Source organism: Thermobia domestica, chromosome 8, assembly GCF_964235325.1.
Source record: "Thermobia domestica chromosome 8, izTheDome1.hap1.1, whole genome shotgun sequence".
NCBI lineage: Eukaryota > Metazoa > Arthropoda > Insecta > Zygentoma > Lepismatidae > Thermobia > Thermobia domestica.
Window position 1 is genome coordinate 43,693,675 of NC_137461.1, and position 21,585 is coordinate 43,715,259.

The 21,585-nt window shown below is 35.6% G+C and overlaps 1 protein-coding gene across 1 annotated transcript in view; it reads left to right on the top strand.

Annotated features, from left to right (window-relative positions):
• The first annotated feature begins 2,944 nt into the window (after window positions 1–2,944).
• Window positions 2,945–21,585, top strand: part of LOC145692846 (retinol-binding protein pinta-like) — a 62,474-nt gene continuing 43,833 nt past the window's right edge. The window contains exon 1 of the mRNA XM_081768360.1: window positions 2,945–3,274. The gene's annotated coding sequence lies outside the window, so the exon portion shown is untranslated. The remainder of the gene's footprint in view (window positions 3,275–21,585) is intronic.

Consider the following 21,585-nt stretch of genomic DNA (forward strand, 5'->3'; position numbering starts at 1 on the left):
AATGATCAGCTTTTTGTAAAGTCTCGAGTAACATTCTTGGTGGAAGTTCTACATATGTTCTTGTCATGTGGCAGGAAAAAAAATGACATGCTTGTTTGCGACACTATTTTTGTTTGCTTCTTCACATATTTGGTAAACAAGTAAAGTATTAGCCTTTCTCGAAACTATACTAGCTTATTTATTGTGCGTCGTTTTAAGTAGTGCCCAATTCACCTTTGATGGCAAATTGTAAGAAACACCAATTCTCTCCAGAATAACCTAACGTATTGTAGTATTGTAGATACAAACCAAAATTATTGTCACTTATTTTCATAATACTCTGCTTTCCCTTCTCTTAGGATTGGCTCACTCATATAAATTATTATCAAATGAACTACCAAAATATCATTTTTCCTTTTTTCCGACTGAACACACATTTTTGCCCCAAGTCTATCTTCCGCTTCTAGTTCATTTTGTAAGATGTTTTAGTTGGAATGTGAAGGGAAAATAAAAGCAAGGATAGGAATCAGGGGCGGATCCAGGGGGGACGATCGACCTCCCCCCAGAAAAGGAAGCTTCCTTATTTTATACATAAATAAAACCCATCCCAGACTTTGGAGCTCTTAAAAGTAGCTCTAAGTAGCAGTATTACAACCCACTGTCCCCCCAGAAGTCCGTCCTGGATCCGCCCCTGATAGGAATTATTACCAGAAGAAGCCGTCCGCAAGAACAAACCATGTTTTGCTAGTGTTCAATAATGAACTACGACAATAATAATAATAATAATAATAATAATAATAATAATAATAATAATAATAATAATAATAATAATCAATAGTAATAGTAGTAGTAACAATAGTAGTAATAGTAATAGTAATAATATTAATATAAAATGAAATCTTTTAAGTTTTACGTCCCACGATTACGCCGGCTAGGCTAAACGACACAGTAATAATGAGAAATGAATTAAATTATGGAATGAAGATTATTGGAGGAAAAGAGAGAACCCCGAGAAAACCCACGCCCACGGTATTTGAGTTGATTTTGAGTTTAACTTCCCGTTCAGCAGCGAGGCTATATGAGACGTGGACCTACTGATTACGTACGTGGAATCCGAATCACATGAGCTCCCGCCGGGAATCGAACCCGGGTCTCCCACGCCAAAGGCGCGTATGCTAACCGCTTAGCCACGGAGGAGCTCACCCACGGTGTTTTTCCACCACAATGCTCACTTGGCGCGAGATGAGGAAGTATTGGCTTTCAGATGTTTAAAGAAGTGAGTTTTGTCTTTCACGTTGGGAAATTACGATAAACTTCCAAACGATGTGAATGAAATATAAATCCAGGAGTAGTACACCTGAAACTTCCAGTTGCGATAGAGAGAGAAATATTCAGATAAACTTATTCTTGGAACAATTGGACCTATATCAGAAGGTTATTCGTGGTCCCGCGTAGCGTATCGTTAATGCTCTCACCTTTGGTGCGAACGATCACGATTTCTACCCCCGGGTAGAGATACTCGATCGGGAAATTGTAGAAATCTTTTCAAACCAGTTATCCTGAGTGATCATAAAATTTTCAGCCTGAAAACGGGACAGGTTTCAGCTTTTTAAAAATTACGAGAAATGAGAAGCAGGTCACTGCGTACATTAGTTCCTGTTTACCTTAGCAATGCCTAATACATTTCTATTGTAACATATAATATATACATAACCTATAAAATAAATTGCATTTAACGTACAATATAGTGGGACATGCTGCCTCCATTTGCTCCTTTGCCCTAGCACGAATCCTTGATATTACATTGGGTGAAAAGTTGACTCTTGAACTGAGCAGTACTGCGAACCATAGATCATTTAACGTAGGGAATTTCAATTCAGTTCTTGCCTCTTTTTATTATTAATTTTTAATATCTTTATAAGGAGTAATGGTACTGGGTTTGTTAATTATTTATTTATTTCGCTTGCATAAAACGAAACAAATATTCCTTTTCTCCATCTACTGACGGGACGGCCAGAACACGCCCCTAAAACAGGACTGTCTCGGTCAAAACGGGATGTACGGTCGCCCTATGAGTGAGGTTTTTCTTGTGTTTTCCCTATTCACATCAAGAAGCATGCAAGTGAAAGGCGTACTAGAGTAATTCTTGTGCTAAAGGAGAGAAAAATAGATTAGTTGGATTTCCGTAGCATGAAAATGTCTCAATTTGGGGCAAGTGGGGTGCCCTGTCCATCATGGCATAACGGTTATGAAAATTATTATAGGTAGCTGTACTTCACCTTTGATTGTTATTATGTCCATTTTTTTTCTCCTCCACACAGTACAACAATCCGAATATTTGATATGCACAAGTTCACATTCAGTACTCTGGCATCCATTGTGCTATTTGAATTTTTTTTATGCACTTGACAACAACATTATAAATAGCTGAACAAAGAGGAAGAAAATCAAAAAGGCGTAAAATACAAGAAGAAGAAAAAGATAAGATCGTTCTGCATGAAGGAAGATCAAAAAGGAACTTAATCTCCCCTCTCCTTCCACTACTGTTTTCCCTTCTTTTGAAAGAGTAATCAAGATTTTAAAAAAAGAAAAAAGAAAATAAAGCAAATAAGAATGACTCAATTTTTCTTTGGGTTGGAATGAAAAGTTCAAGCAAATGCTTCAAGCAATTTGTTGCTCAATATGATCCTGTAGTAAGAGGAAAACTTTACAGAAAGAAGAAGAAAAAGATCTTTATTAATTTCAATAGCCTAGAATTTTTTTTAAAGAGTGACCGAGTTATGGAAAGTTTTTGTTTTGTTTTGAATGGATGTGTGTGTGTGTGTACGTACGTACGTACCTGGCAAGAAATGGTGCCACTACAAATTAACCACATCTTGGAGAACTATAGCTATATATATACATACATATTTTCTTAAATAAATAAAAAGGAAAAAGAAGTATTTGTGTGTGCCGGTGGTAGAGAGGGAAAGGCAGACAAATCTATCTGTTGCTTATGCAGAAGTGAAAGTTTTGTAAGAAAGCGAAACGATGGCTGATTCATCACCAACCAAATGAAATGTAGGGTATTTGGGTGTCCAGTAAATCAGTCTTCTTTCGGAAGTGAATGGATGCGCTCTTCTAATGCTTTAGTAGGTTTCTCAGTGTTCAATGTAGACAAACTTCTTTCACCTGTATCTTTCATAGTGTGTGCCAGTTTTCTGAGGGACAATATCAAAATAGTATATTTATCTCAAGTTAATACTAGTAGTGGCTACACCCAAATTTAGTATCGTCTGTCAATACTATTTTTCAGGTATGTAAATATCAAAGTTATTAAGTAAATTTCTCAATTTAAATTTTAAAAAATGCTACAGATTGTTAGAAAATCTCGAACCTAAGGCTACGATTGCTTAACATTTTTTGACTCCTAAAAATGCATCGAGCGCGGTGAAGATATATAATTCTAAATAAAACTTTATGTTACCAATTATGCTGTTCTATAACTTAAGTCACTATTTATTTTCAGTCTTTTCTACCTTTTAAATAAACCACATTTCAAGTACACGAAGAATATATATGTTTATCCGGAAATGACTATCATTTGTGTTACGTCCAGAGCTGGATTAACATATCAGGAGGGCCGAGACTAGAAAAAAATATGTGCCCTTGCTAACGTCGCCTAAGACATTTCGGTGAAAATACAGAAGGAAAGTTAAGGGAATGTTTCATTTTTTTGGTAATTTTTTATCTTATGATGATGATTGTATTTTGTATGATTCTTCTTTTAGACAGCCAATTGAGATTTTGATCAGAGTGGAGGCCCCCTTCCACCTAGAGACGCCGGGCTACAGCCTACCTAAGCCCTCCCCTTAATCCAGCCCTGGTTACGTCTTTTCGGGATTCTCTATTTAGAATTCTCTCCGCTCCATTTGTTCTCCCATGATGCTTGTCTCGATCATGATCTCGGTCTCGAGGGCCAACTCTCAACCTCGTCTTGGTAGGATCGATATTAAAAAACAGCCTCAGTATCATCTTACGGTTCAAAGTTTCTTTTTAAAAAAACTCTTCATTTTTGACTATGGAATTAGTGCAGGTTGATTAACCCTTCTTATCTAAGTGTATGACGCTCATGTTTTCTATGTACATCTTCGCGGGTTTAATCTCCTGTGGATGTACAGCATCTTGGATAAAGCCGACTTGTGATTCAAATTGAAAATGAAAATTAAACTTTGCAGTTTAACATCCTCCACGATTCTCTCCTTTAGGTTAAAGGGGGCGATAATTAGGGCAAGTGAATGATAATGGAAGAATTGGTGGAATGAGAATGTGGAAGGAAACGGTAGTACACTGAAAAAAATTCTCGGACAAGATGTCACCATAAACTTACTTGACCGGGGATTCAACCAAGAATCCTACACACCAGAGGTAACTAGTGATTCAAATCACACTTACAGCAGCTGTTTTGATCTAATATATCCTCAGTACTGAAAAGGAACATTAAACTATTTCGTTAAGTTCTCATTATGCTATAGTTCATTTCCTTCCTGTTGAACAAGTGTTATTCAACACTACATACGAGATAACGTGTGAGATACCAGCAAGATTATTTAGTCGAACCGTACCACATTTTTTTTTTTTTTTTTTTTTTTTTTACAATTTTTCATTTGTTATTCATTACATTATCCTTTAACTGCCGTGGTCACCACAGAAAATCATGTCCTTTACCTTAGTAAATGTTGGGAAAAATTACTACTACACAGTGGCGTATTTAGCAGGGTGGCTTCCGGGCTTACCCCCCCCCGAAATCTTACTTACTATAGTAAAGTATATGAAATATCTTGCAGAATTTTCACATTTTCAGGCAACCCCCCTTCCCAAAAGTTAGCAAAGCCCCTCCCGAAACAAAATCGTAAATACGCCACTGCTACTACATCATGGTTTATTTCAAGTTGATAAAATGTTTTTTTTATTACCGTTTGACTGTTTCGAATTAGCTGACACTTTATAACTCAGCCTTCCTGTAACTTTAAGGCCAGCTTAATTCTACATAATTTAATACAGAGCATTCCTAGTTCGTGATACCCTGGAGTTTTGTGTGGTATCATCAAGGCTGTGGCAAAATATTGTTGTTATAAATTTCACAATATAAACAAGTGAATAACTTGTGATAAAATAATACTGATTTTCCTTCTTTCCTCTGATCGGATTTTCGTCTGATCGAAATGTTGATTTTTACAATTGTAAGCTAGTAACATTCAATAATGACACTAGATGTCTCTGTTGCTAATTCTGTGTATTGGTTCAATCGATGGGTTTATGTTTTCTTTTCTTTTTTGAAGTCTTGACCTCAGTGAGCCACAACAGCGCGAGATTTCAACAATTTTCCTTCACAATGTTTCTTTGTTCTGTGACATTTGTAATTATTTTACTAATGAAAGTGATATATTTTACGGCAAACCCCAGAAAGTTTATCAGAAAGGGATCTGTACCAGCCTATGAAACAATAGGTTTGAATCAATAGGCATTTGGTGTGTGTGAAATGTCAAGAAATACAGACCAATAGCATCATATAGTGGAACGAATATGAAAGTAAGACTGTACAATAAAGAATACATACTGGTAAAAATGGGTGTCACGTGGTGTGGTGATAAAAGATATCCTATACCGGAGTGTTTGATATGCGGAGATTGTTTTTTCTTCTTCTTCTAATGTGCTCATGGCACCGTATAAATTAGGGCCTCACATTCCAAACAAAACATTTACCAGGAAAAAATATTAATTATTTCGAAGAAATTCAGACAGAAGAAAAGAGAACAGAGTGCTGATAAATAATGTTGCACCATTCAGCACTCGTAAACTTAAACTTACTGAAGAAGAGGAACTGGCAGACATATTGAAATTAAACCGCACCTTAAAACCAAAATATAAAGAATCAGAATTATGCAGTTTCTGGACTTGCATTTAGCAACAACATTTTACATCTAAGTTAATCGTTTTGCTGCAGTTTACTGCAATATGTTCATATGAAAGCCCTTATTTTTTCTGTTATGACTATTACAGCAAAACAGTAATGACTATTAGAAAACCATTAATGGTTATGACTATTAGAAAACCATTAGTACATGTTATGACTATTAGAAAACCAGCTAAATGTAGAAGTTTGAGAATGTTAGATGAGGAAATCCGTGTACCTGTATTACATCTGATTCGGTAGAAGACAAATTTGTAACGCTCTCCAAGTCAATGTAAGTCATTGAATTGTCACGAGGATGCAGTTTTTTCAATGTTATCGAGAATGTGTAAACAAAATTTTATATCTCTGAAACATGTCTTTAATGTATTTACTTGGGAAAGTCCCTATAAAGAATCAACTTTCTTCAAAATGAACCATCTTTGTTCTAGTACGTAATCTCTGTAATCTTTTCGTATCTTTTGTTATTAGTAAACGTTCTTATTTTCTGTTTGTTGATTGGTCCTTTTCTAGAATTTTCTTTTCGGTATGGAATCTGGATACAAAAATTAAACACCACTTCTCAGGAGAGATGCTTGTCTCTTAATTTCTCCTCTTACCAAAAAAACTTTATTCGAGCGTATGAAAATATTGCCTGTACAGCCAATGAACTTTGTTCCAACATAACATTTCATGTCAAGCGTGAATTAATCCATTTTCAGAGTGAAAATAGTAGAGAAGTAATAGTCTTATGGTATTTAATACAACCAAGGTAAATTTCTGTAGAAGAAAACTCCATAATTTAAATTCTGTGGGCTTAAACTCTTCGCTTCGAGATACGTTCCTCCGCCATCTTGCGTGATTTCTTGTGCTTGTGATTTGTAACAGTCTGTCGGCGTTAATTAATTACTGAATAGGCAGTTTCAAATAGAAGTTTGAGATATTTTATCAGCAACAGAGAAATAATTTTTGAACTATGTGGAATCTTTTATTCATCCAAAAGCTTAAACTTGAGACATCTCATCCACATTGTTGATTTCTTTTGGACCTACCAACTAGGGATGGTATCGAGACGAGACGAGACGAGACTTTGTACAGTCTCGGTCTCGTCTCGGTTTAAAAATAGCTGTCTCGGTCTCGGTCTCGTCTCGAGTCAAAAATCGCCGTCTCGGTCTCGGTCTCGTCTCGGTCAACAAATGCTTGTCTCGATCTCGGTCTCGGTCTCGAGGGCCAAATCTCGGTCTCGTCTCGAAAGTCTCGAAATAAATAGGTGAAATTAAAATTGTAAAAGTATTATTATTGTAAAGTCTGTCGTTTCTGCTTCTTATTTTTGGCCTTATTCTTGACTTAGAATTATAGTATGGTGTACTTCTTCCGAGCTAATTTGCTAGCGCTGATGCCTTCCATGCGTGTGTTCCAGTTTCAATCATCAGTGGGTATATCATATCTGGGATAAAATTCTAATAGTAACCCATATTTCACTTTCAGCAAAAGACTTTCTCATATGGCCTATACAATTAAACTCTATTTCAGTACTATACAGTAGTTTATTTCCTTCCTTAGAATAAGAATTGTTCAATACATTCTAACTTATAACGCAACACATAGCACCATGAATGTATTTAATCGTACCGAAATTGAAATTTTACAATTTCTCATTTATTATCCAATACATTCTGTTTTGACTGTCATTTTAAAAGCATAATATAACGTTCATTATCTGAACAAATAGGGTAAATTATTACTACAATATATTTTGTTTAAAATTGATCAAATGCTTTATTACCGTATCACATCTACGTGTTTAATTGACACCTTATAACACGAAATTCCTGAACTTTGTGATGGGAGCTACGGCACTCATCTTTGCTATGTGTGGCCTACGGTTGCATCACGAAACAAGTTAGATTCAAAGTCAGATGTTTCGCATAGTTCGCGTCTAAATTTAAGTACATTCTGTTTCTTATACAAGTTCCTAAAGTTGTAATGCATTACATACGCATACGTATATCCACTGCCGTAACATAGATTAAGCTTATTCCTGAGCTCTTAGCGGTGCATGTGATCTTTATTCGAGAAAACCAATTGTGCGTTCATTACGTTGAAATTTTATATTGATTGAAAATTACTTGCGAAACATGAACATACATATTATATAAGTATATAGGTAATTCGAGCTAGCTGTATCTATTTTCTCTCTCTCGCCAAAACAAGTGATTTTAACTTTCTAGTTTTCTTTTGTATTCATTTTCGTAGTTTTGCAGCAACATGAAGTATTAAATAGTCAAAAATATATTTTATCGCTGTATGACTTTCGTTTACTTTTGGATCCAATTTTATCCCACCTTACCTAGTAAATTTATACAGTATATATATATATATATATATATATATATATATATATATATATATATATATATATATATATATATATATATATATATATACAGTGAAACCTCCCTTAACGGACACCTCTCAATAACGGACACCTCTATAATACGGACAGATTTTTTTGTCCCAGGAAAAATATGTTCTCTTACGGAATAAAACCCTCCCCTTTACGGACACTCTTAGATACGGACGCGGACAGTCCTTTTCTCCCCCAAACATTCCAATAACCTCTTCATAACGGACAGGAATTATTCTAGGTTCTGCTATATATTACAGTAGACAGGAATTTTTTCCCCACAAGTGTATATATCATGAGTCTAGACATGGTGAACCATCAAACAGAGCAGCTTCAAGCTGAACTTGAATTTTTTTTCTGCAAGCAATAAACTGGTCTCTGAAAATCCTAGAAAACCTTCAATAACACTCATGCAGGGACAGTTGAGTGGTCAAGAATTCTATGCGAAAGATCTTCCCTTTTCTAACAAATTTAGTTCTTTTTACTCTGGTCCTTCCACCTTTTCCCGGTAATTTCATAGATAACAAGTAAATTAATGAATTTTTGCAGGGTGATGACATGTGCGTAAAGAAATTACCATACACACATTATCTTTTGCAGTATATGAATATATTAACACATCTCTGAGTAATAATGTTATTTAATAGAAATGAATTTCTCCTTTATCCCTCCCAGTATTTCAAATACGTATTAAATAGTATTTCCATATTGAATTTTACGTATTTACGCTCATACATATGTATTTACTGTATATTACTACATACAATTACCGTTATGAGAAATTAAATTTCTGTAACCTCTCTGTAACGGACACCTCTCAATAACGGACAAAAATTCATGTCCAATTGGTGTCCGTTATTCAGAGGTTTTACTATATATATATATATATATATATATATATATATATATATATATATATATATATATATATATATATATATATATATATTAGTGGTAGACTATGTTAAGTCAGTTTTTGGTCAAATTGAGTTAGAATACTTTTTTAATAGACTATGTTCTTTCTAGTGGTGTAATAATGTAAGTCTAAAGTCATCTTACTACTTTGTAACTACTTAGTATAGTTTGAAAAACAGTATTATAGGTCTTAGTTAAGGAACCGGTTTTTCGCTTCTCCTGTAAAATTACGAAATTATGACTTGGTTTAGTTTACCTCTGAGGTCTTGATATAAAATCATCACCATCATCATAATCAAGCATTATCAATCCCCTGCTGGATGAAGTCTTCCCAAGTTTTCTCTACAACTATCTATCTTGGGTAATTCTTTTCCATGTTACTCCTCAGTGGTTCCTGATTTTGTCACAATTTCTTGTATGCGGACATTTCCTAGGCTGTTTTTGTCACGTGGTATACAATCTAAAATTGTTTTCGTCTATCGATCATAATTTCGTATTGCAATATGTCCATAACATTTTCCGATCTATTTTAAACATTATTTCATTAGTACCAGTCATTAGTTGCCAAATAATTCATTTCTATATATTTGGGCTACAAATAGTTCATATCCTCTACTTTTGGGAGCACAGACACGCTACTTTTTGATCTTCGGATCTGGCAACACTGACTCAATAATTTAAATCAACACAATGTAAGAATCCCCTTTTGCTGTAATGGCTAGTACGCTTGATTTTGGTTCGCATGGTCCCGAGTTCTATTCCCGGTGGCGGTAATGTTCAACGACCGAAGTTTTTCGGATTCCACTATGATCAATAACTCCACGTCTCCTTTAGCCGCCTTAGCATAATCGTGAGACGTTAAACTAAAACAAAACAAACCAAAAATCAACACAATGTGTATTACTAACTGTAAGTCTTTGAATAATTGCATATAACTATATGATATGCATCGAGTTTGAGGTGGTCGGTGGTCAAACTATAACAAATGAAATGCAGTTAGGGTGTAATTAAAATTTTAATAAAGCAGTGTTTTAATCTAAAAAATACACCAGGCCTAAGGCTTAGGGAGAACAACTGGTGCTACTGAAAAGTTGTCAGTTACGCTTAATTTCAGTTACAATTTGCTTTTACATGTATTGCTGGAACGAAAACTTTGACATTAACATTATAAGTAGCCCAAAGACTATGAAAAACATCGTGTTTTGAAAACATTTTTGCACCATAAAACAAATTACGAGTAATTTTAAAATATTTTGCACTTTAGCTACGTTATTTGCACTATATTTATAATAATATTTAGCAATTTATTTAAGTTCGCAACACTGCTTAAAATAATGTAACTGCGACTTGTTGTAATTAAAACCACTGAACATTAATGTTATAATGTTCCTGCCATTTGAGTTATTAGAGATCTCCAAAATGTTGATGTTAGTGATATGTATTGTCCTTTGTTACACTGAATAAGATATGTGCTTTTGTGGTTTAATTTAATATCTAAATTAGAAATATGTAGAGTTCTTTCGTGGCTAAGCAGTTAGCCTATAGCGTGAGAGACCAGGGTTAGATTCCCGGCGGGAGCTCATGTGGTTTAGATTCAACATTAATCAATAGGTTCAGTCTCATACAACCTCGCTGCTGAAAGAGGCGTTAAACTCAATTAAAAAATAAAATAAAATTTTTGAGTTTTACGTCCCACGATTATTCCGGTTAGGCTAAAGGAGACTGTGATGACGAGAGATGAATGAAATGGTGGAATGAAGAAAGTGGGAGGAAACGGGAGAACCCCGAAAAAACTCACGCACTAAACTAAATTAACTGAACAGAAATATGTAATATCAAACGTAGTGCAATTTGAGAAATTACAACTTTATGTTGCGTTGGCAACATTGCTTGTTTATCTAGTGGTATTGCAGAGTATCTGGAAGAATTTCCCCTTCCATATTTCACACAGCATGTTAAAAAAAAATCAGCATTTTTAATATATATAACTAGATGAAATAACCATTTTTCGCATGGGACCAGTATTTGCAAGTCAAGGCCTGTGAGAGTATCACTATCTCAGCAACCGCGAAAACTACTGTGTGTATTTGACACTAATATCGGTCATTTTGTATTATTTTTACATGTCTGGGTACCCCCTCCCCAGCAGGTGAACCCCTTCCCGCATGCGCTGGTAGCTGAATTTGAAAGTCGTCGCTAATGGAAGTATCATCATTGATCTCAGCGCCTGCAAAAACTATGTGCGTGTTACTTGCCACGGTGTTACTTGCCACTATTGGAATTTCGTGTTACTTGCCACGGTTACCTTATCGCATATTTATCTGTCTATGACAGCGTGTCCGTCGCCATGCACCTGCATCTAGATTTCATCTTGAGGGGGTGGGAGTAATTTCCCAAGCAATTTTCAAAGCAAGGCAATCACCTGAAACACAAGAAACAAAGCAAATTTCTGATTTAAGAAATAGGGACCTTGTTACATTTATGTGTGTCACAAAACTCGCACGAAATACAAGAAACAAAACAAGATTCTGATGAAAGGAGTATTCTTGCAAATAGACACAAACAATTAAAGTTCTTCAGTAATTCGAAAGCATGTAATTCGAAACATCTACTTTTTTTTTTTTTATTTCTCTGCTTGTATGTACCTCGGCAACTTTTCTGTCCCCGTCGCCGCAGTGAGCGGACTCCCATAAGACTCAATGCATTTTTAGATGTTGCCCAACTGTTTCGTCGCCAAACTGTTGCCTTAGGGCTACCGCTCACTGGGAACATTTTGTCGGGCAACTATCTTGTTGCTCTGGCTAAATGCATTGAGTCTTATGGGAGTCCGCTCACTGAAACGACAGCGACAGAAAAGTTGCCGAGGTGTTGCTAAGCAGGGTGACAGCAGGGCAACAGCTCGGCGACGGAACAGTTGCGCAACATCTAAAAATGCATTGAATCTTATGGGAGTCCGCTCACTGAGGCGACGGCAACAGAAAAGTTGCCAAGATATCTCCAAGTAGAAAGGTAAAAAATAAATGTTTTCTACAAGTTTTTTCACGTAACAGTTTGTTCTGTGTGTAGCGCGTGAAAAGAAGTGTTCGCAATGGAAACTAATGCATTCTTTGATTAGTGACTAGCATGTCTTTAATTAGTGATAAAGACTATGAGAAATTAATTGAGGGAATAGAGAAACGCCTCATTAAAGAAGAAATATATATATAAAGAAGAAATTGTGGAAGGAAGGGTGTTTCGCTGTTATAAGAAACCAGAATAAGCTTTCCAGCCAAGATAAAACAACACAGGGAAATTACTTCCACCCCCTCAAGGTCAAATCTAGATGCAGGTGCGTGGCAACAGACAAGCTGTCATAGATAGATAAATATATATAATGTGTGTGTGTGAGTGTGTGTGTTGAGAGAGGGAGAGAGAAACAGAGATGACTATACACATCAGCAGTGGATTTTGTTTCGAGAGAGGCTTGAGAACGAGTAAGAAATATTTGAGTTGTACGTGCAATGCGAAAAAATGATCACAAATCTATTTCGAGAGGGGCTTTAGTCCGATAGCCATCCCCTAAATACCACACTGAAAATTAGTCAACCGTTCCCATATTACCTAATACAGCAACGAAAGAAATTTTGAGTAAAGGTCAATCTTAATAGTTGTCTATATCAATATTCGAGACGAGACCGAGACTTTCGAGACTGACCTAAGTCTCGTCTCGGTCTCGTCTCGATTTATAGAGGTCCGTCTCGGTCTCGGTCTCGTCTCGGTAGATAAAAGACCGTCTCGGTCTCGGTCTCGTCTCGGTATATAAAAGGCCGTCTCGGTCTCGATCTCGTCTCGATAATTCGAGACGAGACCGAGACGAGACCGAGACTAGTCTCGGTCTCGGTACCATCCCTACTACCAACCTAAACCAAGGTCATTATTGACCAACGCAGAGCCAGGAATTCGAACAACTTCAATGGGAACTTGTCGCTCATGACCAATTCTTTGGAATGTATGTGGTCGCCAAATGGTACAATGGCGTGTGAATAAACTGGTCCATCATCGGATATAACTTGTTGTGTGCTGTGAAATATTTTTTCATCCATTCATCTCGAGTTTCAGGACAGATATAGCATTTGTTCCGAAGTGGTCATCCCTTCTTCAACCCGTTTTTTTTTTTTTGTGTGTGTGTGTTTTTTTTTTAATTAGCAGAGTAAAAATAATATCCAATCATTGATTTTAAAAGTTTCATTAGTACAGAATGTTTTTTTGCAATGCATGAGTTTATTTTGTGAAATTTTTAATGGTTAAGGGGTGGAGCTAAGAAACAGACTCTCTTCTCTCACAGAGGATATACTATAGCAGTGCTACTCAACCTTTTTTCCCCGCGTATCCCCTAGACACAGTTCCTCATCCAATTGTGTACCCCTGAAGCTGTTTAGAAGAAATTACATCGAAATGAACTTATTAAACTTTATACACACGTTCTATTGATTTTTTTTAAAAAAAGGACAAATAGAGACCAACAAAAGGACAATCAGCATGCCAATCAAAAGACTATTTACAGAGGAATAAAGTGCACATCCAAACATAGGCAATTTCAAAACATATGGGAGACATCCGGTTCTACTGAGGGGGAATTTACCCCTCATCCCCCTGATAATTCGCACTGGAAATATGTTAGTACCACGTACCCCCAGAAACATCTTTGCGTACCCTCAGGGGTACGCGTAACCCCGGTTGAATAACATAATACAACTCAAAATGTACCTTCTCGCCGAAATACCTAATTTGTTTATTATTATTATTATTATTATTATTATTATTATTATTATTATTATTATTATTATTATTATTATTATTATTATTATTATTATTATTATTATTATTATTATTGTTGTTGTTGTTATTATGTGTTTTCTTTGCTCTCGTTTCCAGTACTTACGTATCAAGTTTTGTGTTTACTTTTTGCTTAGACTTTTCTGCGTCCCCGAATTAAGAGTTATTGCGATGATATTCGAAAATATTCTCTTAAATTTGAGGTAAATTTCGAAAAGGTGGAACTAACTCCTGTATTTTTCTCAAAATTTATACAGTAACTTACACGAAATTCGATCATGCTTGCTACCAACCTCTACTTTATTACTTATTTTTATCAATTCTTAACATTTCCCTGCAAATATCCTATTAACATTTTTGCTTACGCTCTAGTAACATTGGATCGTGTGTGTTTATTTACGTGCAATTGTCAATGCTAGTATGATTTTGAAGATGAATCAAAGGTATTTTACTGTATTTTATGTAGGTATACATATTGTACTGGTAATCGTACATATCTATGTATTTTTGGGCTATCTGTAACTAATGGAGACCTAGCGCATAATTGTCCTTTTGGGTTGCTATTTAACACAACCCCATTTTATTTGCTTTATATCTTAATATGTTGTAGTGTATATGCTTATGAGTGCATATTGTGGAAATATATCACAGAGGGAATGTACAGATACATTAATTTGCCTGATCTGATAGCAAGAAATTTTATTTACAAAATGTAGGCAAAGAGAAAGAGATTCCTCTGTCTAGGCATACAATGTTGTGTTATAAAAACTATTTGTAGTTTCTTTTCGTTCATCTGAACTATTTGCGAAATGTAAAAACGTTATTCAGAATATAATGATGCAAATTTTATTTACGGAAGTTGCTCTTGTAAGAATTATGTTAAAAGACCATATTAATTTACGTATTGCGAACAGTTAAGTTGGAGAGGTGTTTCTATTCTTTTCAGTACATAAATTTTCAAGTTCATTGTCAAGCTAACAGTGGGGCCGCTTTGGCTCAGTGGTAGAGCATACACTTCTGGTGCATAGGGGTCCTTGGTTCGCTCCTAGCCGCGCCAAGTGAACTGTGTGGCGGACAAACACCGTGTGAGTATGTTTTCTGTCGGGGTTCTCCCATTTTCTCCCACTTCATTATACCATCTCATTCATTTATCATAATCATCGGCCGGCCAGTTAGCCTAGCCAGCATAACCGTGATTTTATTTCATTTTCTGTAGCTAACAACAGGAAACGAACAGTTATCTTGACTGTATTCTCCTAGCACATTATCTCGGTTGTTCCTTTTTCTATGAAACGTAAATCTGAACAGTAAATGGAATGCTCGAAGAAATGTGCTTGTCATTTAGGAAGAAATGTTTAAATTTTCCTCCTTTAGGTCAAGAAGGTTTGGTGTTTTTGTTATTTTATTCATATTCATATTCATATTCATATCGTCTTTATTGCAGAAACTTCAGAGGACATCTAAAGCATTACAATCGTCAGATCTTAAAGTTACAGATTAAAATGCATATACAATATTTACAAAAGGAAAAAATTGGATACATAATATTTACAAATATGGATACAGAAAAGAAAGAAAGAAAAAAATATATAAAGATATAACTGTAATACATATCAATTGTAATTCCAATACAAAGAATAACGATCACAACACAATACAATAGATGACTACTCGTACTATACATGTCTATTTATTTCTCTCATAGTTCTTCAATTTTTCACTTTAATTGCTTTGTAATTTCGTAAAACTCTTCTATATCATATATTGGATTATCTAATAAGAGTGATTTGAGTTTACTTTTAAAAGTACCCACTTCAGTATCTCTCAGTGCTTTTGGGAGAGAGTTGAATAATTTTGCGGACGTGCCAATAAAACACTTTTGTGTTTTGGTATAATTGTAATACACTGCCATTATATTATCTTTGTATCTTGTGTTATATGAATGATACCTGGAATGTTCAGGGAAGTTATCTCTATTCTCTTTTACGTACATTAAACATTGAAAAACAAAAATAGCAGGAAGAGTCATTATTTTGAGTAGCTTGAAACTAGGTTTGCAGTGACTACGAGAAGGAAGACTACATAACAATCTGACAGCTTTCTTTTGCAGCTTTAAAAGCTTATAAATGTTACTAGATCCACCCCAAAGAATAGTACCATATGATAGAAAGCTGTGGATTTGGGCAAAGTAAACAATTCTTAAGATTTTCAAACTAACGCAACTTCTTAATTTTCTCAACATGTATATACCCTTTGTTACACTAGCTGCCGTGATTTCAATGTGATTATACCAGTTTAATTTTGAATCAAGTTCAAATCCCAAAAATTTAACTGTAGAATATTTTTCTGTGTAATCTAGATTGTTATATGTAACATTGAGATCTTGTATTTTAGTCAGGTTTAAACACAAAAGGTTTGCGGTACACCAATCCTCAACTACGGTTGTTATATTTTGGGTTAATTGTTCTCTTTCAATAATTGATTTAGAACTTACACAGACTCCAAAGTCATCAGCGAAAAGATAGCCTTTAGCGGGAATAGTAGCTACTTTGGGAAGGTCATTGATATAAATAAGGAATAAAATGGGACCCAGAACAGATCCCTGTGGTACCCCAGAACCCACTTGTAAGTGTTAGTGCGCACGTAGTTTATATTAAATTACAATATGAATTTTTCAGGTGCCATGATGATGAAAATATGCGTTTAATGACTGATGTGTTGTAATTCTACTCCTCAGCTTTAACTCAGTATTCGCAGGAAATCTAGGGAAATTTGATAGGCAAATTTAGCAAAAAAGGGAAAAGGGAAATTTTCGATGAAGCGTGAAAATCCAGGGAAATTTAAGGGCTGATTGCTTGACCAATACAAATGCTTAAGTTTTTCTTTTTTTCTTCAGAATGGATATATTTGTGTGTACTTTTTGCAAAGAAAAATGTAACGGAAAAAGTAAAAAGAAAAACAGACTAAAACCAAATGAATAAAACAAATGTGGTTTATAACGATATATGACGTTTATATTTTATATTTCGTTATATATGCCCACAGTCCGAAATGCAATATAAGTCAACACGGCTAAACGCCTTAATTTTATTTACCTGTACTTGTAAAACCTACTGATTGCATACATTGAGAATTAGACGCATCAAATGCAGAACACCGTTAACTTTTTATATTCTCAAAACCTTCATGAAAATTGTTATTATGTTGTCAAAGCAACCAAGCAAAACAGCTATCTTCTTTTTAACAACTCACTATCAATATAATCCAAGGATCTTATAAAATAGAGGAACTGCCCTTACAACAAGATCTTGAAGCCACACGTCAGTTTCGCCACCCCTACTCTGCTCACTCCACCCAATAGGATCGCAATGTTTTGAGTCAACAATCATGGTGGAAACCAAAGTAGCCAATCAGACGATGGCAGAAACGGGAGTAGCCAATCAGACGTGCCGATGCTCGGTTGTTTTTTGGCTTCATCGATTTAATAGGATGAAGATACATATGGGCAGATCCTCTATTTATAACATCCTTGATATAATCAATATATTCTACATTTCTTCTTCTTCTTCTTATGAAAACAATTGTGCACTTTTAAGCACCGTTGTCCAAAAATAACTACAAGAAAATGGAAGTAATTTATCGCACAGATATACAATATTGTTGTAGGTTGACGCTTCCTTTACTATACCTAAATTAATTTTATCAGATAACTTCTATCATAGAAATTGGACGCTCAAGAAAATAGGGAAAATTTGATAAGAAAAGAGTAAACTTTTACTCAGTTGAGAGAGATCTTCTTAAAGAAATCTATGAACACTGTTTTAAATAAATTTTGTCCATCATGTTACCTTTGTATTACAGTTACGCTTCATTTATAATTTGTAGATTTTGCAGAGAACAATCATTCTACTAGTCAGTAAATATTACAATTTACTAGTAATTTTACAGCCCTTTTTAGTTTACTACCACTGCGCTGGCAACTGCCATCAGCACATTGCCAGGCCACGCGTCAGGGTTATCGTCGTCACTTGTCAGTGAATATATACTTATCTGATTTGTATTATATATATTTGTATGTTTTATTATTATTATTATTATTATTATTATTATTATTATTATTATTATTATTATTATTATTATTATTATTATTATTTTATTACATCTTTCCTCCAAGTAGGCCTAAGTATTTTAATTTTGTATTGCATTTTATTTATTTTTGTTTTCGAGTGACAAAAGAAAGCAATTGAATCGTGGAGGGAAAAAAATCGAATTAGAGACCAGTAATTTTACACAGTTCATGGCCTCTACCAGTGACAAAAAAAAAAAAAAAAAAAAAAAAAGTATGTGTCATTTCGAAAAACGTCACTGCTTTTCACTCTCGAGGAATCGGAGATGATGTAATTGGTAGGTGTGTGTGCACTTGTTTGAAAGCCTATTCAGTGGCACGTCTGCTATAGTACAGAACATTGCATTGAGATATTCAAATGTGAACTATGGCTGCGTCAAACGCAGTGATTAGGGCTTGTTTACTCAACGAGTTCAAATTAGGCACAAAAGGTACTGAAGCAGCAACAAAAAATTGCTCGGCATTCGGAGACATTTAGCGAATAAACCGTACGTAAATGTTTAAGACCTTTTCGACTGGTGATGAGAGCCTTGAAGGTAAACCTCGATCTGGGGGGGCCAACTGAACGCAGCTACTGAAGAGGATTCGAGCCAGATATGTCAGGAATTTGTTCAAAGGTATGCGGTAAGTGATGATCGTGGAAGTTGAGCAAGTGGATCCCGCACGGGCTGACTGCCGCGTACTCCAGCGGCTGAACATATGCTCATGTCGTGCTGAGTAGGAACAGAAATTATCCAATTTTGTACCGCATTTTGACGTGTGATGAAAAGTGGGTGATGTACGAAATGAACCACGAGTACGGTGTTTGTCCACCACATGGCGCGAGCTGGGATCGAACCAGAGACCCCAAGCACCGGAGATGAACGCTCTACCGCTGAGGCACCGCGGCCTCCTGGGTGATGTATGATGACAAGAAGTGGTCGTACCAATGACCCTGCTCTGCTAAACCTAATATTCAGCAGCGCAAGGTAATGGTATTTGTATGGTGGACTACTACTGCTGGGATAGTGCATTTTCAGTTTTTGAAAAGTGGTAAGACCATCACAAAAGATGTTTACTCAGCACAACTGTAAACGGTAACTGGCAAACGCCGAGAAACAGCCAGCACTCGTGAACAGAAAAGGGTTCTGTACCAACACGACAATGCAAAACCTCACATAGCAAGGATGATCCTGGAATGATCTCGTCACTTGAATGGGAACTTTTGCCTCACCCTCCTTACTCCCAGACGTCGCTCCATCAAATTATTATCTCTTTTTAGCCATGGACAATTACACGCGCAATCGGCAGTTTAAAACTCGGGAAGTAGTTGAAAACGCAGTGGCGCAGTTTTTTGAATCACAGGATACAAATTTCTACAAAAATGCAATCTGTGGATTGTTAGTAAATGGGAGAAGGTTATTGAAGTAGATAGATGCTATTTTCCTGAATAAATATTGTGTAAACCCCTTATATGTGCTTGTTTTCTTTTCTATGCACAAACGGCACGAACTTTTTTGGTCACCTGTACATGATACAAATGTGTTTCTTTAGATGTATGCCCGTCCATTCATTCATTCCTATATATTAATATAATCACTCACCGATAGACCATGCCATTCAACATATCGAGAACAAATTATAAACTTAAGTATTTCATAAGATTCCCCTCTTTCTTTCGTATTTTCATCCTATCCCCAAAATTAAGGGTAGTTTATTGCAAGGTGAAAGGAAAAATAAAAAAGTGATTTCCTCAAAAACGCTACTAATGGTTTTGTTTATGTCATTCCTCAATATTTCATTAAGAACCCTATACTATAGTATAAGTTGTTTTTCTGAGAAAAATCCAGAAGGAGTAGTTTATTCTTGAAGGTGAGTTTTCTGGACGATTTTCTCAAAAACGACTCAGCCAATCTTCATCATATTTTATAAGTAAATAGATATTTCACTTGTTCTGAAAAAAAAAAAAAAAAAAAAAAAAGTGGTAATTTACTCTTGGAGGGTAACATTTTGTTTTCGGACGATTTCCTGTAAAACTACTAAACCGATTATGTTCATATTTTATTAATACTGTAAATAGTTCATTAATTACCTAATAATATGATATACTTATTTGACCTGAAAAATAAACTCACAGCGGGTAATTTATTCTTGAGGGCGAGTTTCTTCTTGGACGATTTTCTGGAAAACGACTCGCACGATTTTTCTATTCTAAAAGCCCTGTAATGTTTCGTAAATTGTAATCTCCAGTTGTAATGAAAATACGGTAATCTCCAGTTGATTTTGAGATAAGGTTCTTTTCGGGCAAAATATTTTTCTCAAAGAAAAGATAAAAAAAATAACTGTAATTTCTTAAAGTTTCCTCGGAGAAACAATGAACCTTAATAAATGTTAAGCTTTTAAATTGAACACTTTATTCCCCGGAACAAGCAAATAGGAACTTCTTACCTTGCAACGAAATAAGTTATAAGAATTTCTTGCAAGCTTATTTATTTTCTCAACAGATATTTATCTAAACTAATCACTGAAAATTTAATGGGGTATCAGTCTAACCCTGATTATCCTGTTAGGCTATCTCACACGCCTTGTCTATTGTCTTCTTTTTTCATTTATTTATTTTTACTAGTTATGTGTTAGCCTTGACATAGCTTCCAGTTTGAGTGGAGTCCTGTCCGAATTATGATTAAAAAACTTTCGAGCTGAGCAGCCGTAGTCGTGAAAATGACCATTAAGTTCTTCCGGACTTTTGGAGCTGATAAGAGTCGTTGTGCTTATATTGAAGTGTTTCAGATAGAAATTGTTTCGTGATTGTAATAGGAGTCCAGGTTTGCTATTGACTATGTTCTTGGTTAGACCGGTTTTATCCATATGGTTGCTCAATTACCGCGTTTCGTAACTACATTGAGTGAAATGATTGTTTTTATTCATGGCCCGCGGCAGTGCGGATTTCCAACTGCCGAGATTGGAAAATCCGACAGCTGATAGTTACGATCCGCGGCAAGTGAGCAGTTTCTATTTACTTGTGTCATAAAGGACATTTTACCCAAAGAGGTTAGGATCGCCGCAAAGACCCGTTTGACTCAATGTAGCTGGAAAAAAGGATATTTGAGCAAGTGCTACCGCAACTCTGTGCATAAAAAGGATCCAAAAGGGTAGAGTATTTCTATTTCAAGTGTGTTCTCAGAAAATATGAGAAACATACTTCTGCTCCACCTCCGGCGCTCTCATACGGAGGAAACCTTCCTTCTCTTTGCTTTTGGGAAAGAGTTGAATGATCTCGGCTGTGTTACCAATTTGTCATTCAGTCGTTTGGTCGCTACTTAGAATGGCTAACAAGACGTGCACAGCGAACCCCGTGAAATAATTCAGTGTTGCAACTCTGTCCGCATCCAACCATTGAAGGATCTCGGCAACAACAACTTGTCTCTCCTC